Source organism: Zonotrichia leucophrys, chromosome Z (genome assembly GCF_028769735.1).
Source record: "Zonotrichia leucophrys gambelii isolate GWCS_2022_RI chromosome Z, RI_Zleu_2.0, whole genome shotgun sequence".
Classification (NCBI taxonomy): Eukaryota; Metazoa; Chordata; class Aves; order Passeriformes; family Passerellidae; genus Zonotrichia; species Zonotrichia leucophrys.
In genome coordinates, this window is record NC_088200.1 from 11,176,870 (window position 1) to 11,198,497 (window position 21,628).

The 21,628-nt window shown below is 39.8% G+C and overlaps 1 protein-coding gene across 6 annotated transcripts in view; it reads right to left on the reverse strand.

The window, feature by feature from the left end:
• The window catches only part of PRLR (prolactin receptor), a 149,383-nt gene that overhangs the window by 71,527 nt on the left and 56,228 nt on the right, over positions 1 to 21,628 (reverse strand). For 3 of the 6 annotated variants that reach the window (XM_064735641.1, XM_064735638.1, XM_064735637.1), the window contains exon 1: positions 14,548 to 14,745. The exons of the other annotated variants lie outside the window; for them this stretch is intronic. The gene's annotated coding sequence lies outside the window, so the exon portion shown is untranslated. Of the gene's footprint in view, positions 1 to 14,547; positions 14,746 to 21,628 lie in introns of those variants that run through there. 6 annotated transcript variants of the gene reach the window in all.

Sequence of the window (21,628 nt, forward strand, 5' to 3'; positions counted from 1 at the left end):
GATGTAGAGAAGTGAGATTTTTTGGCAGGGCTGCAACTTGAAGCAGTGCTCTCACTATTCTTTTATAGATTCAGCTTTGAAGAAGGAAAACAAAGATCATTACAAGTTTGTTTCATTTAGGAAAGAACATTTTTCCAAATATTCAAACAGCATAATATTAGATTCTAGAAAATCCAAGCTCAAGACTTTCTGTTTCTTGACTCAGATCAAGAACCTGAATGTAAGTCTTCCTTTCCTCAACTACAGAGCTCCTGGCTTTGCTGAAATAGTTGTCTCCAGTTTTTATACGAAAATATATCTTGTTTTGATGGGGCATTAGTTAATCTTCAATATCACATATGAACACTTCAATGGGAGGTCCTCTGGAGTATTGTGACCCTGTATCTTTGAAAACAATCTAAGTTGCTTCATCAAAGTTTTGCCTTCAACAATTCTGTCCTGCCCTGAAAAAGTACGTTTGTACTGTCCCTTCATTCCACAAAAAGAAAACTGAAAAGACTCCTCACTATGCATTAGCCATCTTCCAAAACCCTTCTGGTGGTGCCTTGTTGCTTCCATCCCTCAGACTTAGACTACCCAATTTTTATCAGGAGTAAATGTCCATTTCTATAATCCAGGCTTTCTGGACTGCTTTCCTTTGTAACAATTTCTCAAACCTACATGAATGTAATTAAAAAAAAAAATCTTTTTTTTATTTCCTTCCCTGTTCCTCCCAGATGTTCACAACAATGCTTGTCCTACTTTCATAATATACTATTACTTTAATTCATCTCTGGGCCCCATCTCTACCTTATCTCACTCCTAAAAACCTTACAGAGGAATCCAGCTCTTCTTGAGATGCAAAGAGTCCATTACAGTTAATTTTCTACAATACAGCAGCAAAACAATCTGTCCCTCCTAAATGAAATAAATTTTACTCCTTGCCTGTAACAGAATGCACTGCAGAAATGAAGTCAGACACAACTAATTATCTATGTCCACCCTTGATTTACCACTCTTTGCAGGACCTGCCTCACAGTCTTCAGCAAGAAGAGGCATGATTAGATTAAAAAGTCCCGGGATCTTCTGATCATCTCTCAAACCCCATCCAATGCCATTAGTATTGAGTTATGGACAAGCCTCAACTTGTGTATCTCAACTTTGCCTTTTTGAACTATTCCTCCTTGAAGAGCTATTACACATTAAATAAGCCAGAGAGCAAAATGCTGAACACACCACAGCAGCGGAAATATTAATCTGTGATACTGGACAGCCAGGGTCCTTGCTACTGTTAACACTGTATTATTTATGAAGAGTGAAGCTACTGACAGAAGAAATGAAAGAATTTCATTTTCATTATTATTTGATATTAACACCTGTTAACTGCTTGGTGATGTGAAGTGAAATGATTCCAGAATACCTATTCAGATTTCTTTCAAACTGGAAAAATACTATATCATAGTACCTTTATTCTAGTGGATAAGAGAAATCAACTAAAATATAGATAATTAAAGATATAAGTTAAATTTGAAAGAAAGCAAGGACCTGGAGCTGAATCTCTAAAAATCCATGAGAATGAACACCCTAGTTTCTCAATTACTTTGGCTAAAATTTTTGGTTAAAAATTATATTAAGAACCACAAGGACGAGACAATGAATCATGGAAGTTTGTTTTAAAAAGAAAAGAGTAATATCTTAGAAGAATTATAAAATCATTTAAATAGGCCTCCATGCTTGTTTAAAAAAATGAAAATAACTTGTAACTGAGTTCGGAATTTCTTTATCAAACCGGGTATTAAACACACTAATTCAATAGCTGTACTATCCCCTTCATGCTTTTTATGGGGTCAGGTGATGCTTTCAAAAGACCTGAGTGTCATAAAACACCATCTGCTTTAAAAGCGCCTCTTTACTCATCACCTTCACCCCTGAGTTATACGGTTGCTGTGAAATAATATTCAGATTTCTTGGCCCTGAAACAAAAAATATTTCTGGCCTGTCTACCTATCACTATCAGTGCCATTCACATGTAAACCAGCTAGTTCTGAATCAATTCACTTGAGCATTTAAATCAGTATTATTGCATTAATATAACTCTCCACTGGGGCTAATACATGCCGGTTTTTAGCATTGTGTAATGTAGCCAATTCCCCTTACAGTTTTAGTTAATGAAATACTCTTTTCCACATTTCCTTCCAAAAACTGTTGTGTAACATCACAGTGTACTGTAAATAGCTTCCCACTTCCATCTGCTATCTGCTCCAAACTGCTCTGGTTAACAAAGTTTTTGTTTTACAGTTCTTCAACATAAAGCCTTGTTGTAATTTCTTCTGGACTATGGCTACCAGTAGCAGCGGCTCATAAAGATTATACTGCAAATAGATTCTTAGTAGTTAAACAGAGTCTGAAAGAGTGCCTAAAAATTTAATTTTAAGGAAAACATTTCATAACAGATTGGACATCATGAAACTCTTGAATTCAATGGGATACCCCTTACTAATCAGCTAAGCACCTCCTTCTCAGCACTTTGAAAGGATACACCAAAGGCCCCACAAATGTGATACACATAACAATCATTCTAGACTTAAATTTTTTTTGTGACTACAGTGACAAGAACATATTAAAATAATAAACTAGAGGTTATCATGGTTGATTCATAGTACAGATAATGTACTAAGAAAACATAAACAAACACACAAAAAAAAAAGATTTTTACCAATACCAGTTACTGCCACAGTTTCCAACAAAGTTCAGATAAGCCAAGACAGTTTGAATGATGCCAGGTAATTCTGACATATGGTTGTATTAGGTTTGCGTGGCAAGGGTTTGTAGCAGAGTGGCTACAGGGGATGAGCAGCTGCCAGGATCTTTCCCCGCGTCCAACAGAGCCAATGCCAGATGGACTGAGGATGGACCCACTCCTGGCCATGGGTCAGTGATGGCAGGAGCACCTTTGGGAAAATATGTTTATAAAGAGGCAACAACTCTGCAGACACCTCCAGCCAGGGAAAGGAATAAGAGCAGGTGAGAGCAACAACTCTGCAGGTACTGAGGGCAGTGAGTGGTGAGGCAGCTGTTCCTGCAGCCCCTGGAGGAGCCACAGCAGAGCAGCTGGGTGTGCCTGAAGGAGGCTGGGAGCCCATGGGAAGCCCGTGCTGGAGCCGGCTCCTGGCAGGAGCTGTGGCCTGTGCAGAGAGCCCCTCACTGGAGCAGGCTCCTGGCAGGAGCTGTGGCCTGTGCAGGGAGCAGCCCCTCACTGGAGCAGGTTCCTGGCAGGAGCTGTGGCCTGTGCAGAGAGCAGGCCCTCACTGGAGCAGGTTCCTGGCAGGAACTGTGGCCTGTGCAGGGAGCAGCCCCTCACTGGAGCAGGTTCCTGGCAGGAGCTGTGGCCTGTGCAGGGAGCAGCCCATGATGGAGCAGGCTCCTGGCAGGAGCTGTGGCCTGTGCAGGGAGCCCCTCACTGGAGCAGGTTCCCTGGCAGGAGCTGTTACCCTAGTGTGGGCCCACAGTGGAGCAGCCTGTTCCTGAGGGACTGCACCCTGTGGAGGAGACCCAAACTGCAGCCCATGGGAAGCACTCACATTAGAGAAGCACATGGATGACTGTCTCCCATGGGAGGGACACCTTGCTGGAGCTGGCAAAGAGCATAAGAAAGGAGCAGCAGAGAGAATGTGTGATGAGCTGACCGCAAACTCCACCCCTTGTTCCCCTGCATCACTCGGGAGAAAATAGAGAAATAAAGACTAGAGTTGAGCCTAAGAAGCAGAACGAAATAGAGACTTTTTTTCTTTTAGATTTGTTCTCGCCTTAGTATTCTCATTTTTCTACTCTAATGCTATTAAGCAATGAATTAATTTACCTGAACTGCCCATGATGGTAGCTGATGAATGATTCTCTCCTTGTTCTTATCTTTACCCAAGAGCCTGCTGTTATTTTCTCTCCCCTACCCAGCTGAGGAGGGGAGTGACAGCATGGCTTAGGTGGGCATCTGGCAGCCAGCCAAGATCAACCCACCACATCACTGACAGCATAGGAAATCACAGTTTTACAGTTACAAGATGCTACTTAGATATCATTATTAGTGTACAGTTTATATGACTAGAGTCTCTAGATAATTGCTTTGATGGGTACAATACAAACATCAAAAATATATTTCCCTTTTCAAAGAATGTGAAACCTAACAATCTCATGCATAAAAGCTTCTCAGTAATTCAGACTAGAAGAGGTTTCAGGAGGTCATCTAGAACCCAAGAGCACCAAGGAGGGATCAACAATGCCAACAGAATTCCTTATATTTGCTTAATTTACCCAAATAGGGGAATTTTTGGAACCTCCTTAGGCAATATTGACTACTGATATAATATTTATATTAGTGAAATTATCTTAATATCTCTTCTATAGATATTTTATGCTACAACTTAACCCAAGTACTTCTTTTGCAGCCTAAAAGCAACAGAACAACAAACTGCTTCTCTCTCTGCAGAGCTCAGAAAGTACTTTGAACACTTCAAATATATCTTCTCTTAATATTTAAATGTAGCAGGCTTGATTAATTTTCTCATATGCCACATTCTCCAGATCCTGAATCTTCTTACTCTGCTGCAGATTCCCCATCTATTTTTTTTAAAGCACTGTGCCTCTGAAATACAAAATATTTTAGCTGATGCCTTGAAAATATTGAAGGGAATAAGAGAAAAATCTCTCAACCACACTCCCATTTGTAAATTCTGACAAGGTATTTACTTTTTGCACAGCAGGATGATATTATTGACTCCTGTTCTTCTTTTGCACTGTTAAACCCCTCATATATACCTGTTCAAATCTGATTATTAAAATTATTAGAGAGGACCCTCTGCCCAAATTAAGGGGTAAATGAGACCATATTCTGAAGTCAACAGTACAGCTTTTATTAAACAGTAAATGTGAGGGAGACAGAGAGAGAAAATGGGGCAAAAAAAGGAGAAAGGGGAGAAAGAAAGTAACAGAGAAACAGATCAAGTAGAAAAATTATCACCACTCCATAGGTTCCAACGATGTCCCATTGGTTCTCTTCTTCTGGTCTTCTCAGTGGCTGCAGTCTTGTAGTGGTGATGGCTGCAGACTGTATCCATCAAGAGGTGGAGGGAAAGAACCCAAAAAACAACAGGTCCATGGGTTTTATATCATGCTGAAGCTATGTGGAAACACCCCCTGTACCTCCCCTGGATGATGCAACACTGGATCACAGGACATGTCATGAGTCTTTGGCATCTTCTAAAATGTTGCAGCTGTCTCTTACCATTGCAGTTGAATCAATCATGACCCATAATACCCCATCAGCCAAGACGAATACCACCTTCACCCTACACGTGGCTGTCCTGGTACTTTGGAGAGGAGTTTTCACAGCTGAATCATTGTTTAAGGGAGGACATTGGCGTGATAAGAAGGACTTGTGGCCCCTCTCAGGATTTGTCTTTTATCAGCCTCCTGCATTATCTGGAAATCCAGCTTCTATCCCCAAGCATGCACACCCCTCTGCATTCTGTGCATCACTAGCAAAGCACTCAGCCGACTGTTTGAGCTGTTAGCACCAACAATCCAGTTCCTTACAGCACCTGCATTGTTTGAGACATTAATCACTAGCAATCCAGTCTCTCACAACACCAACTACCTTCCTCAACCCTTGTTACCTCAGTCTTGTATTTGTGCAGTTGTGTATCTGTGTTTCACCTTAGCAGCACCTTAGCCTTATTTCTACTAAGCAAATTTTATTTATCAGAAACCATACAGCAATCATAATATAAAAATAACTTTTTTCTCTTCTTCTAAGCTGAAGTCCCTCTCCTTTCACCACTACCTAGTACAATGGGTATAATGCTATCCATGTCACTAATGACATATAAATCATTTGCCACACCAAAGATCTTTGCAACACCAAGCCCTTTGCTCAGACAGAGACCCACTGATAACCAGTTATAAATTATTTTCCAAGTACTGGACATCCTACACAGTGATTTTATATAGACTATGGGTTTCTAGTTAATTTATGAAAATTTCAAGAAATTGTCTTGAAAGCCTGACTGAAGCACAGATATATGTCATCACTACTGCTCTTCTGTCCTTGAATCTTGTTACCGTCTTTAGAAGGAAACCAGAGCATTTTCTTTTCAGAATATTTCATTTCATTTCATAACAGTGTGTTGCTGTTATTTATCTCTATGCTACATGCAAAGGATTTATGTCAGTGTCTTAGAGCAGTTTATAATCAAGTGATCAACACAGAGAGGGTACAGCTAAAAAAAGATCTGTTAAAAATCTGCACGGAAGATACTAATTGCCAACAGGCTATACAAACTGCTGGCCATGTCTGTTGTCTAAAGAAAACATTTTGCCTTCCTTTTCCCCTGGTTTCTTTTAGATTCTAGGGTCAAGACAGTTTCACATAAGGTAGGACAGGAAAGGTGCTGTGCCCACCTTCTTCTACTGCAAGTCTAATCCCTTATGGTGATTCTAAAATATATAGAGTAAGGTGTGCATAAGTATTTATAAATGCATGGACTTTATAAATGAATTTATACTTGCAAATTTATACTTATTACTTAATAAGAGGTATCAATTATAAAGTTTAAATATGAATAGGAAAAGAAAAATTAGAAGAACAAACAGATATACAACCACGCGTTAACACGACCCATGAAACCCCAACAACATTATTGTACAGTGTGACTTGGTCAGTCTTTAGATCCTGTGCTGTGCCACAAGATAGAGACAATGCTGCCTATTAAAATGGAAAACCAGAACAGAAATTCAGCTTTATAGGAACATGTGCAGGGGCACTAAGGAGAGTTCGCAATGGGTTTTCCTCAAAAGAGAAAATCCATTGATTAAATGATAGATGTGATGAAATTTCTCAAACAAATCTCAATGACCCAGTGTGGCAATGACAAGGGCAGGGGAGTACACTTACCCAAAGGCCTCCCCTGAACATGGTGCAGCAGTAAACATGGGTCCTGTTCAGACAGAAGATGAACTCCTGAAGGCAGATTCGAGGTCACCTATACCTTATTAGCAGACTGGATTTATAAACTCAAGATGACTCCCAACCTATCAGCCGTGGCTGAAAGTGTTCAACACATAATTCATCAGGCTCAGTCTTCAACAATTTTGCAGCAAAGATCCAGCACAGTTGTTCAGATCTACACAAATTTTCCCACTCTAGTCCAGGGGGAAAATTATGTTACAGCTGAGAGTAATGGCATCTCAAGGAACAAGCTCTTTGGGATGCCTGCTTGCATTGGGGCGACTTCAGACAAATCCAGTATAGGTTTAGTACATTATTTGGAGCAGCCATGAACAAAAAGCAGCCTTGTTAAAATATATCTCCTTTTCTAGTGGTAGAATGGGCCATGTTCCTCTGTATTTCTTGGTTTTTCCCAGTGCTCAGTAGAGTTTACTATTCTTCTACTTCTTCTGTTGGCTGGAATGCCAGAGCACTACCCACCCTTTTCCTTTAAAGGGTTTGAGAAAGGACAGCCCTTCAGGGCTGTGACGTGTCTCTCAACAACCCTAGGGACCTCCTCCTTTGCCAGACTTCAACTTGGCCACAGCAGCCTGGGAGACATCTGATCACATCTCTGGGCATGGTTTTAGCCATGCTTTTAACATGTGGCTTAATAACTCCCAAACTCCTTGAGAAAAATTATATCACTTTTGAAACGAAACTGTAGAATAAAGCGCCTAGTCAGCTTGGGATGCTTAATAATTTGTGTTCAAGGAGGGGCCCTTTTGATTATTTTGCTATTCCCTTTACTACTCATTCTTTGCTATATGGTGGCTTTGTTAAAACACCAGAACCTTCCAGGTCATCAGATAAAATTCACAACCTCTTTTCCACTGTGAAATAAGACATGATTGCTTTCATTTGCATTTATTTCAATGCTTCATCTATCAATATGAGGTTGGTTTACTGGCACGTAATGCAGTTTGTACTGTGTTGATGCAATGAGCTCATTGCTATTACCATTTTCCAGAACTCACCATAAGAATGGGACTAATAAATCTCAAACCAGATGGTATTCAACACTGTTTTGTGTAGAGGTAGATGGAGATCAAAACCTTCCAGGCATGTCAATGAAAAGTGAAACTGTCACTGGCAACCCCAGGAGAAGTTTCCAAAAACCATGCTAGCTTCCTGGCTATATGACAAATACAAGAATTTTAATCCATTTTAAGCTTTGCTTTCCTAATTGCAGGACTGAAGACCAGATCCATGGCTGGTCAACAGTTAAAGCTCTGTTGTTGAAGTTACTAAGTGTTTATACATTCCAGCAATATGCATATTGATGAATAATGGACTTGCTGCAAAGAATAATGCCGTGTTTTACCCAGCAGCACTATTAATATTATTCCAGCTGTCTGGGTATTGTATTTCTGCTAACCTCACCTCCCACTGGCCTGATGGCTTCCAGGGGCTTTGAATAGCTGTTTGGTAAAGTTCAAACTGGTATTTTGTGGGGATATTTTGGTGTAAGGTTTATTGGGGAGCATGATGTGAAAACTGTGGTTTACCATCCTTCTTTTTGTCCCATTCTGGCTCCAACTGCTAAACATCATGAACTGGAGAGGCTTTTATCCAGCTGTTAAATTTCTAGGGCAAGCAACACTCCTTTATAAATAGCTGTTTCTTCCCTCATCTTTTTACTGCTAGAAACTTTTTAATTTTGTCCTCAGGAGTGTTCACTTTTTAAAGCTCATTGGAATAGAATGGTGACTGTAGTCTATTAAGCAGTACCTCTGACCTCACAGTTTCAACTAATATCTGTGAACATCTGTTCATAACCACTGTCAAATATTTCTTTTCTCCCAAACATCCTCATGGCCTTCTTTTCCAAGTGGAGGTATATTTACTCTAATTTTACATCAATTACCAGACATGGTTTTCCAATTCCTTGCCCAGCTTGTATCTTTCACACACTTCTGACTCTGGCAAAGTAACAAAGAAGCTGTGATTATAGTCCTTTATTATAAACTCCAATACGACACCAATGTAGCAAATGGTAACGGTGCACTAAAACATCCCTGTGTCTAGGTTTTGAGCGCGTGTTGAAGCAATCTGTGATAGAAGCATCTACCTCATTACTAATAACAAAGATGTGAAAATTATTTTAATTTAACAGCTTGTGTGAAGGTTGATTTAAGAACATCCATTCCCTCCCTGGTCTGTAATTACTGAGGCAGGAAAAATGGTTTTAAAAGCTTCAGCTCCTTGAGAACCCATTCTGCCTTTCAGACACACAGTCCAGGCACACTTGGATAATATGTTCACCACCATTAAAATGAGCTTAATGCTGTTATTATTGTGCTTAGAATAGCCAACAAATACCTGTTACTTCTAAAGGACTTTTTCACAAGACATATGTATATTGTGAGTCTTGATTTACAAGACATGAGACCACCTGTTTCATGTTCAGATAACAGTACTGCTTGTTTCAGAAAAGGGCTTAGACTCCCAAAGCTTTCCAGTTCTCCAGGAACACAGAAAATGTCTTTCAACAGAGGCTACAGTCTATCAACATGCTGCTACTACATGCACACAGAAAAACAAATTAGGCAACATTTAAGTCATGATCAACAAAACATTATTCATTAATTGATCACTGTGGTGATCTGTCTCCTATTGTCACCATTTCCTTTATTTCAAAGCTGTGTTTTTTGGCTGTTTTACCTTTTTTAAACCCTGTGGTTCTAAGCAAGAATAAAAACAATTAACCGAAAAATTGTATCTTTTGTGTATTCAGCCAGGATTGTGTTTTCAGGAAGTGCTATGGACTCCACATCAACATATGGAAAAGGGAATGGAGCATAATCCCTGTCATGGTATTTCAAGTTAGAACACTGAGATATAGACAAGAGTTGCCTCACCTCCCCTTACACAAATTTTTGTTTTCATAATCCCAGCCCAACCATCTCCTCTTGAAGACACACGGTCTTTTAGGCTGTAAGGCTGGAATGGAGAGAAGGGCTTCTGCTGGCAGTGGTCAGGAGACTTTTGAGGGTCAGGTCTTCCAGCAGGAGTTGGAGCAATGGAGCTTGCACCAACTGGCACCAAAGTTGCTCTTTAATTGAGACCAATGACATCTCCCTGGCTTGTAGCCTTATCTCTTCTCCCCTCATTTGTGTAAATCACAACAGAAATCTACACTGCCGCCACTCAAACACGGAATGAAGAGAGGTACTGAACATAAAATAACTAGGACACAGTACATAATAATATACTGTTATATGTAACTATATGGGGAGTGAACTTATAAATACTATTTTAACATACAACAGTAATAATTACAGGGAGTTTGGGGTAATTTGGCATTACTTATTTCAGGCAAATTTATGATGCTTAGAATACAGAAATGACACAAGGCACGTGAGGTAGGGCTTTTCCAGAAGAGAAGATTAGAAGACACCCTTTGAGTGACAAATAAACAGGAAACTATTTTTTGTCTTCCTCATACTGGGACAAAATAGTATGATCATACCCAAGTACCTTATCTAGACAAAAAAAAGTCCTTTATATTGTTATTTAAAACAAAGGGGCCACCTGAGAATTCTAACTTCAGATGCCCAGACTTTACCACTGAACCTGTTTAGTTAAACAAGGTAGTTTAGTTAACACTTGCATCTAAATAATTTATATATTAATGTTTCAAAGACTAATTTTCATTTTAAAAATACATATCTTCTTTTTTTCCCATTTTTATTCTGTATTCACAAAATCATGATCCACTTACCTTTCATAAGGTAGGTAGAATTTGCCCTATAATCACTGAAGTGAATTGTTCTTTATTTTCTCTTTGCATCACGATTAAGCAAAAGGAATCTTTTTAAAGAAAAGCCTACTCTTTTTGGGTTGGCTTTGTTGAACTCTCATGATTAACCAGCCAATGTGTAGGGGTGAAGAAAGAGCAACAGCAGCAATCCAATTTTTGGATGAGGCTGAGAGCAGATGTAGATTTGGCTACAAGTCATCTTTGCTTTTCCAAAGACCATCTCCTCCTTCGTCCAAGAAAGAAGGGTCACACCATACAGCAGCATCCAAAATGTGCTATTCATCAAACAGATGATCTGTTGTGAATTCTAAACCCTCCATTTTTTATATCATGTTTGCCCCTAATTGTTCTTGCTCCAGTTAGAGGTCTGAAAGTTTTCACAAATTATCGGCGCCAAATTTATTGAGTCTTTTTATGGACCAGTACATACTTGCTCACAGGGAATGTAATGTATCACATGTTCACCAGAAGTGGAAATGTGACAATTTAAAAGCGCTGTTAATATGGAATGACTTTGCCCTGAGGGAACAATGAATTTGGAAAGAGAATTGCCATGCCAAAAAGCTTGGGTTACTTCAGGTTGTAAGGGGTTTGAAATTCAGGAGATTAGAAAATTTCTTAAGACAAGGGAAACTAATCATATCAGATGTAACAAATATCCTGAATGAGATCTTTTCAGAGATCATTATCTGTAAATCTAGAGGGATCATAATGATCATCTAATCTATTACATACAATGGCAATAGGACTCCACCTAAATGCAATCCTGAACAGCAAAGATATTTTAACATTTATTTTGAATATTCATTCTTTCTCATTTTTAATTGACTAATTGACTAGAGTGCAGCAGAACAACTCTGCCTGCTTGGTCATATGCTTCTGCTAGGTGTGCTGTACATGCAGTACAGGAAGATTTAGGCAGAGCCACAGCTGCACTAGGCAGGTATATGCTGTGAACAGGGGAATTACCAGGGCCCTACTGGAAGTTTAAAAGTTTTAGGGCTAAAAAGTGGTTGTAAATATAGTCTGTTGGACATGTCAGGTTTTTAGAAGGATTAAAGTTCATGTTAAATAGAACCATTACCAACCTGTATCTGTCTATGATAGATAAAGCAAGGTCTGAGAAGAAGGTCACCTCTTCAGTGAGACCAGGCATATAAAAGATAGAAGGGCCAACAGTTAGAAACCTTCCTTCTCTCATTATTGCTTGTAAAAAACTGTGCACCCATGACTTCATAATGTTTAATTAAATTAATCCACAATGATAACCTAGGGTGAGAGTGAGGACTGCAAAATAGGTACATCTGACCAATGAATAAATTATATTAAAATAACATGGGCTGACACTTCAAAAAAATTTGAGATCAACCTCAAGGTTGACCAACTAAATTTAGCCTAACTGCCCATGCAGCCTAAGTACAGACTCACAGACAGAAGATTTTTAATTCAGAGCTAAGCTAAGGAGAAATGTGATAGCAATCACAGATAAACAAGAGTGGAGACCAAACAACGCATCCCCCCAAAACTGTAGGAGAACAGTCTGGAAAAGCTCAGTGAGAAAGTCTTTGTAAGTGAAGTTGTTAGAGCGTTAGATTAGTCCAATTTAAGAGTACAACCAAGAACTTTGGGTATAGGCTGAGCTGCCCTTTTATCTTACCTTGTGAAGCAACCCTACAACCTCTCTGAAAGGCAGCTGTACTGGAGAAATAAATGGGAAACAAAAATGGTGCTGAAGCCACAGAAGGCTTTTCTGGGAGGAACAGAAAACTTTGAAAAAAGGGTATTACATAGCAAGAGCTCGTGACAAAACTAAAAAGTCCTGCCTGAAGAATAAAAAAATGTATTGATATGTACAGGTGGGAATGTGAACATATAGAAAATACAGAGTTTATAAATTTGAGTGTCTGGAAATACCAGAATATTAGTTTCAAACAAGACAAATGGATGGTAGTAGGAACAAAAGCATTTCTAGTGCTGAGCCTGTAATTAACCTGTGTCTGATTCTGGAGAAGAAAACCACCTGGGAGGATAGAGATTTCAATTCAAATAGTGATACAGCTGAACGAGGTTGCTGAACTCTATTTGCTTCACTGCCATAAGGATTGTGTGCAAGTCAAACTTCTACAGTCTCTAAATGAAGGCCAGATCTTTCAAAAGTCCCCTTTGTCCCCTGTGTCTGATAACTGAATTTTACTTGCTAGAGGTGGTAATTGCAGATGAAGCCATAAATTTGACACATTAAAAATGTATATTTTGCTGAGCAACAAAACATGATGATAATACAATGTAAATAGCTGAAAAACTTTAACCCCCTTCTGAAAAATAAAGATGAAAATTCTCGGACTGACTGATCCTACTCAACTCAGTCCACTGGAAAACTTGCCCATCACACCTTTGACATAAAAAATTTAGTCTGGCAGGTTTCCAGATCAATTTTAACAACAACAGCAAAATACCAGGATTACCTATCAGCCTTTTTGCTTCTTGCTGGCTTTATGATAACTGCAGTCGGCTTTTTGCTAACTGCATGTCTCCAGATTTTGTTTCCCTCCACGGTCGGCGTGCTCCACCGATTTAGTCCTTGTGCAGGGCTTTAACTGGGCTGCACTTTGTCACAAGAGACAGAGGAGCCCTCACGCTGCAGGCTCGCTGTGGATGCTCGGAGCTGCGAAACGCGCACGTGGTAAATGGCTGCTTTCCCTAGGCGGGCGTGCAAGCATTACTTGTTGCTAAACTTGCTCGCTGCCTGGCCAATCCATCTGCCCGTCTTGGGAGAGTGCCTAGCGCAGCTCGACAAAAGCAAGCCAAGTCTCAAAAGAAAAGACTGATAGCTGCAGCAGAGCATTTCTGCAGCAGAAATCTTACGCTGGTAACGCGGACACAGAATCCACACAACTGTCTGGCAGGCTGCTGCGCTCTCTAGAGGGAACTCACAGCACGGGAAACCGTATTCATTCCCAGGGTATTAATGCATTCCCAGGTGACTGTTGGAATAGTGAATATGTTACAGATGTTGACGGTACAGTGTTTCAATAAAATGCAGGGGAAACTGGCTAAAAAGGAGCTCTTTGGATCAAAGCACATAATTTCCTTTATGACTTGCTCATTCACCAGCTTTTCTCTCCGTTCTGAGACCCATTTCTCTTCAGCCTTTCACTGCCAGTCTGTGCCAATACCAACACATTCAGAAGATAATAACACAAAACAGAATCTGATAACCAGTGAATGTATGTGCAGACACAAGAGAGTGTAGCACAGGAAGAATAAAATAATTACTAGGAACATCAGATAGTGGAAGATATGATGGCAGTTACAGGAGTTCCAAGGGGATGTTTTTATTAATGAATAACAAAAATAAGGTATATTTAGTGAACATAAAATATGAATCAATATAATGTAGTATATTGATACATTATGAAATATTATGAGATTAGTACTACCCAGTGGATTAAAAATGCTTTGAAATAATAAACACAGTCCAACTGTCACTTAAAAAAACATATAGAAGGAGTGGCATCTCTGTTTCTACAGCTTATATCAGTATTTTAAGAGAGATCACTGATTTACAAATAGAAATCCTTTTTTTTCTTTCTTAGAATGTGAGCCACATTGTATTTACCATACCATATTAAGCTGATTTTACCTATTTCTGTAAGTTTTTAATTTCTGCTAACAGAACTACAGTTTACTCTGTCCTTCATACAACACCATACCCTTTACAAGAAGGTAAACATACAGTAGGAACAGATTTAACTGCAGTACTTACTTTTGCCTGGTAATGAAATGTATGTTGACCCATGCCAGCTCATGAATGCTTCCTGATAAAGGACTTGAAAATCCAGCCTTTGAAAGTGTTTCTTATATATTTAAAGAAGAAAAAAATCCAGAAAGAAAGAGGAGGAAAGACCCAAAAGAAAAAAAAAACAAAGCAAAAGCCTGTAAGCTTTAGAGCTCTGACTGCAAAATATTCAGCCTGGCAGCTCTGGGAGAAATACAACTCTGTGTACTTGTACATGCTCACCCCATTAGAGGAGGAGTCAGTTTTGCAACACTTATGTTCCTTGCTTCAGGCAAAACAGTGATTCTCTTCAGTGCAAGCAATGTTTGTAGTGTGATGGCTGTAAAGGTAAGAGGTGCACTCTGGAGTGCAGGAATGCAGCAACAGAAAAAGAATAATTGAGAGCATTAGCTACATACTCTACAGGTTGTTGTGATTCCTTTTGAATGTTTATTGCCCATGATTTTTTTTTCTGAGGGAAACCTCCAACATAAACTGCATCCATAAGGGTTCTTGCATACCAGTAGTTCATGTTTTATATTTCAGAGTAGCAGATTTTATTTTTTTACAACAGAGTAAAAGGTGTTGGCTTTACATCAAAAAGCTGATTAAACAAAAGTTTAAAAAGTCTTCTTTTGTAGTTTTGAGAGCTATTATGCAATAAGGCTGTGAATTTTACTAACATAACTATTCAGTAGTCATCTCTCTCTACTTAAAACATTTTTACAAATTCTTATAAGTGCTTTCACTGAATCACATTTTTATCTTCTCTGAATTCAAGCCAGTGAACTGAATATAAAATGAAATGTGTGTATGTATAGTGAAGATTTCTTTAAATAAGAAGACTGACCAAGAAGTCTCTTTTTCATAGTGGAAGGAGATTTAAGGGGTGTGGATGCTAGGTTGTTACTGGAGTCAAGCCTCTCCAGTCAAGGTCAGCATTGCTCACATCTTGTGACCAAATGGACATTTTGCAGATCATTCAAAACAACTAAATCATAGGAACAGTGTCTTGTCAAACATTTGTGTTTCTTGGAAAGTGTTTTCAGGTGAGGAGTATGTGCCTTGTGATCTATCCACATAGAATTTATAAAACTTAGGTGAGCTCCTTGAATGGGGTTTGGCTGTGCTAAGCACCAGCTGCTGCTCAGATCAGTGTCAGACTGCACCTCCACTTGCACTGCTCCCATCATGTGTGCTGTGCTATCCATTTGACTCCATGCTCAGACAGTATAGGAAGCTCAGCTGGTACTGGAAGACAATTACTTTTTTTTTTCCTCTTCTTATTTGTAAACTTCTGAACAGGCTCACTCTGAGATCAGACAAATGCTAGGAACAGAATGTATGGGTAGCAGAAAAGACTCAGCTGATGAGCTGATGAGCCCTAAAATTTATTGCATGTTCATAGCATTCAGCCAGCTCTGAGCAAATTCTACCAGTGACTCTCTGAGTTGAAAGGGATAAGATTGCTCCTGATAAACAGGGAATAAGTGCTTGAATAGATCTTATTACCTTAAAAATAAGAAAAGGAACACAAGGTAGAACCTAATTCATATTTAACCAGTTATGTGGCAGACAATGCCCAGTTGCCTTATTTCTCCATCTGTTTGACTCTGCTAAACACAAGCAGATCACAACAAAGAAGAGAAAGCTAAGATTTGTCTGGGGAGGAAACTTACAAAATGAAGGTGAGCAAGAAGTACTACCATCACTATAAAAATTTCTGTAAGAGAAGGATTTATTGTTAGGGTCGGCATGTACAGTTTCACCTGTAATCATAACAGGCTTTATAGCCCTAGAGTCTGGATGATGGAGAAAACAGAACAAAAAGTAAATCACTCACTAATAGATTAGTAGTGACAGATGAGGGGTGATAGTGAAGAACCAACACTGGGATCAGTAAAAATGATAACTTAAGACATTTATACCTGCACTATACAGGTCATAGACAGCTGACATAATGCAGCCCTGGTAACTGTGGCAGCAGGCAGAGCAGTGTGAGGTAGCTCTTAAATATTTCCCCATGATTTTGAGTTAGCTTTTTCAGCTTTTAATGAACACTGTGTCCCTGTGGCTACACTGCTAGCAATATTTAAGCCAGTCAGACAAGTCAATACAACTACACTCAGCCTCTGGTGGAATACGGCCAAGACAAGACAACTCTGATCCTAGGAGCTGGATTAAGGTGAATATTTTAAGGTAGTAGTAAAATCTTACATGCACAAAAGACAGGTCACTAACATTCAAGATGGTCTTTCAAATTAGGACAGAAGAAAAGAAAGGTCACCCAGATGATGTAAAGGCTCTAAAGCCTATCAATTAAAAGATGACTGACAGAACTTGGCTGGGTTAGTGTGACAAAGTAAACGTTGAGACAGAAAATGGAACAGGCACTTACTTGTCCCTATAAAGGTAATGTATGTCTATAAATATGAAAGAGAGTAAGCACTGGAAAAGTGCAATAGCAGTTTAGACTAATGAACAATGCTGGAGCAAAAACAGCAGGTAGAAACAGAACACACATAAAACCAGACAGTAAACTAAAAGGATACTAACCACTGGAGCATGAAAAATTGAACCACACTTTCAGTAGGGTATAAAAAAGCACAACTACTTCTGGAATACATCTTGGCCAGTCTCTGAGGGTATTATCAGCTTGACTCATCCCATCTCATATAACTGATGTATCAACTTCAGAAATCTGGTTTAGGTTAGAATTTTAAGTTGCCCAGCCATCAACAGAGAAAAATTCCTCTGTGGCTGATCTAGAAGCATAATAATTTTGTTTCTAGAGACTGATCAATTGAGAAGAGTTAGTAGGCTTTGAATTTGTTAAAATAACCTACTAAAGTCTAAAAAACAGCCCATAACACCAACAGGTCATTTAAGGAAAGCAAAATTTAGTAAATTAAGAGTACAAGGGCCTAACTTTATTTTCACTATAATGACATTTGTATCAGTACAACTGCAATAACCTGAAGTTATTCTGCATTGGAGTTCCATCAGAGTTCTGACATTTATGCAGAACAGGAAGCATGTAGAATCAGAAAAAAAAAAAAAAAAAAAAAGGCAGCAGAGGAAATCAAGAATGGAAAGAGGGCAACTCTGTTTTTAAATGTAGAAATACTCTAAGAAACAAAATTAGAAACTATGGAACTACAGAGGGAAGAATATTTTTTTATGCTGCTGTCTGCTTTCTCAAGAACGACCTCCTCTGAAGAAGCAGCTGCCAAAACCATCTGATGTGTCTTTCTCTAAAGACAAAATGTACTTTCAGGACATGTGTCATACAGGAGAAGACATGGCAGGTGCCACGGCTGCTCAATTCCTCTCACACGAGCAGTGTGCCTCTGAAGTCCTGGCCTTCTCAACACATAGAAAGCTCACCCAAAAAGTACAGAAAGTACCCAGAGGACCAGGATGTCCTTAGCACAGTGGTGATCATCCTGTAGCCAATGATCTGAGAAAGGCCTAACAATGGTTCTTGTTTGCCCAGAAGTGCTCCTTGGCCAGCAGGTCCAGAGCACTGCATGTATTTCATGTCATCAAAAATACATTCCTTCCTGTTCCTGGACTTTTGGTCATAGCCACAATGTACTGATGCTGGTTTATTTGCAAGTTCTGTTCTTCACATGTACCACATTTCCAGTCATTATATTTATGACTCTTCTCCACGTATCCTTTGTGCCTCTCACAGAAAAACACAACCACTGTGGCAGCCAGGGCTGTGTGACACTGTAACCCATCTTCATCCCGTGACAGCAGTCTCCACTTAGGGTACTTTATTCTTGTACTTCTTTTCTTGGGATGTGTGAGAGTGCTTTCTTGTTTCAGAAATCCCCCGTCCTTTGAGCCTGAGAGCAGCTGCTGATCTTTGCATTAACATGCAGGGGATGCTCCCAGAGGGATCTCAGTTGGTGTGACCTCCATGTGCACGGACCACAGTGGCAAGCAGGCACAGCTCCAGGAGCCAGGCAGCCGTGACAAGGCTCAGGATCACAGCTGTCACCTCAGTCATCACCTCACCAGCTCAACAGGTGGAACTGATGGTGGAGGCTGACAGGAGCCAAGGAGGGAGGCTCCTTGGTCCTGGAGGACCTGGCACTTTCTGGGTGAGCCTGTCATGTGACTGTGACATGCAGGACTTCTGCCAGGAGTGAGCACACATCTTGCATAAAAGTTGTCCATCAACTAGCGAAAAATATTCCATCTACTACCACACTTGCTCAAGTCTGCAGCAAGTGCAACTCATGATCTTTTTTGGTATAATAGAGAAAATGGGGGTCCTAGTAGGTGAGGGACAATTCAGAGACCCAACTATCTCTAACAGTGTTGAGGAAAACTGAAAATTTTATAAGGCCTGAATGAACAAATGAAGTAAGCAAGTAGTTTACTTTTATAGCAGTTATTTCTATTTTTTTTGTTTGTTTTGAAATAAAATGAAATGATAAACACATCTCCAGAATTTATATACCTATAAGGAATGTAGCTGCCATCACTGACAGCCGCTCTTCAGGAATCATCCTTGTCTTACATGTTCAATATATATACAAAACACTGATGCATTTTTTTAGTAGAGATTGTATATTAACTGTATCATATGCTAATTCAGGCTTGTATCCCTTGCCTTATAAATGTTTGTAAATTCTTCTGTACAAGGCAATTCTTCTGTTCAGTCGAGTTTATATGTTAATACAGATAACTTTTTTCTAGGCTGGGATCATTGTATGATGTGACAGTTTTCTACTTTATTAAGCCATGCTTGAATACTTATCTACCTCCTCCAGAAATTCATGAAATCTTCCTATTTCTTTTAATTGTGTATTTGTAACAAACCCATAGCTTTCATGGATGCCTTCACTGAGTGTCTCATTCTCTTGCAGCTGGAACATAGTTTAATTATGGTTATTATCAAAACAAAATTGGAACATAGTGGAAGAAATGCAGATTGCATCCTCTACTTGTATTTAAATTTATTATTTCTCATAGTTCTATGCCAAAAGTTCCCACTGACCAATTTAATCATGCAGAGAAGGAGAAAAAACATGAACTCTATTTATTTTCTAGAAATAAGTTTTCTTGTAAGAACATTAATGAAAGGACCATACAATTCTTCCTGACTAAAATTTTTGCTTACATTATTTTGTATCACAACAGCTCGGTTGATGTTTTATACATATATATATATATATATATAAATACTGAGTTAACAACCCAAGGTGTAACTGAGAAATAGTTATGCCATGAACACAAAGTAGTATTTATCCAATAACATGGTCTCTCTGTATTGGTAGTTAAATGAGAAACCAGACAACCTTTTCAGAGCTTGAATGTTTTTTTTCCTTTCTTGGATCTGTATGTGAAGTTACACTATCATACAACAAGTCATTTCTTACTGGATATTTTTATCATTACAGAAAGCCTATTTGCATTTCTAAACCAGAATGCATTTCCACAAAACCCTACATCTAATTAACACAGTATGTCCAAGAGAATCTCACATTGTCTGAAAAGACAAATAGAAAAAGAGGTGGTTACAAAAACAGGCTTTCAAAGGACTTGTCTCCTACTTATTTGTATCTCAAACAGATTCATCTCTTAATACATTCTAGGAAATGGTCTCATCCATTTTTGTAGGGCAGATAGAGCTTTTTAAAAGACGCTAAACACAAACTATACTGTATTTCTGACTTACATGTCTGCCTTATGAGCATCAGCTGTAAAAGTGTTTTATGTACTGCCTTGTATTCTTATATTTTATGCTCTTCAAATGCAAACATATTATAACTCCATTGAGTTATAAAAATCAATCAGAAATTGTAACAGATGAGGATATGTATGTTAAATCAATAAAGTATGTAATATGTAGGAGGCAGAACTATGCAATCATGATGATATTCCTTTTGACTCCATTCAGATATGAACTTGGCCTAATGTACATGGCATGCTGATGGCCACTGACGGCAGTGCCTCTGAGTGATATTTAATCATAAGCATCGCTGCAGTAGAACGGCTGGCTACTCAATTATGGGATGTATCTGTATTAGAAGAAAACTCTTCCTTAAGACTGTTTTCCAGTAAATATATTATTACCATTATGAAATAGAAAATAATACTCCCTTCCAAAACTATATTGCTATTCAAAATCATGCTATATGATCATTAAGAATCATACTGCTGTATGTGTTTGCATGGCAAGGGTTTGGTAGTAGGGGCTACAGTGTGCGGTTGACAGAATCTTTCCCCTTTTTCAACAGAGACAATGCCAAACAGATCCAAGACGGACACACTGCTGGCCAAGGCCAAATCCACCAGTGACAGCGGCATCTCTGGGATAATGTATCTAAGAAGGTGGAAAAATTACTGCCAACTACAGCCTGAAGAGAGGATTGAGAGTGTGTGAGAGGAGCAGCTCTGCAGACACAGGTCAGTGAAGGAGGAGGGGCAGGAGCTGCTCCAGGCCCCAGAGCAGAGATTCCCCTGCAGCCCCTGGTGCAGCCCTGGGTGAGGCAGCTGTGCCCCTGCAGGCCCTGCAGGCCCAGGGGGGAGCAGAGATTGCCCTGCAGCCCCTGGAGGAGCCACAGCAGAGCAGCTGGGTGTGCCTGAAGGAGGCTGGGAGTCCATGGGAAGCCCGTGCTGGAGCCGGCTCCTGGCAGGAGCTGTGGCCTGTGCAGAGAGCCCCTCACTGGAGCAGGTTCCTGGCAGGAGCTGTGGCCTGTGCAGGGAGCCCCTCACTGGAGCAGGTTCCCTGGCAGGAGCTGTGGCCTGTGCAGGGAGCCCCTCACTGGAGCAGGTTCCTGGCAGGAGCTGTGGCCTGTGCAGGGAGCCCCTCACTGGAGCAGGCTCCTGGCAGGAGCTGTGGCCTGTGCAGAGAGCAGGCCCTCACTGGAGCAGGTTCCTGGCAGGAGCTGTGGCCTGTGGGGGACCCATGTTGGAGGAGCCTTCCTGAGGGACTGTACCCCATGGAAGGGACCCAGCTGGAACAGTTAATGGAGAGCTGCAGCCCATGTGGAGAATTCATGTTGGAGAATTTTGTGGAGGACTGTTTCCCATGGGAGAGACCCGTGCT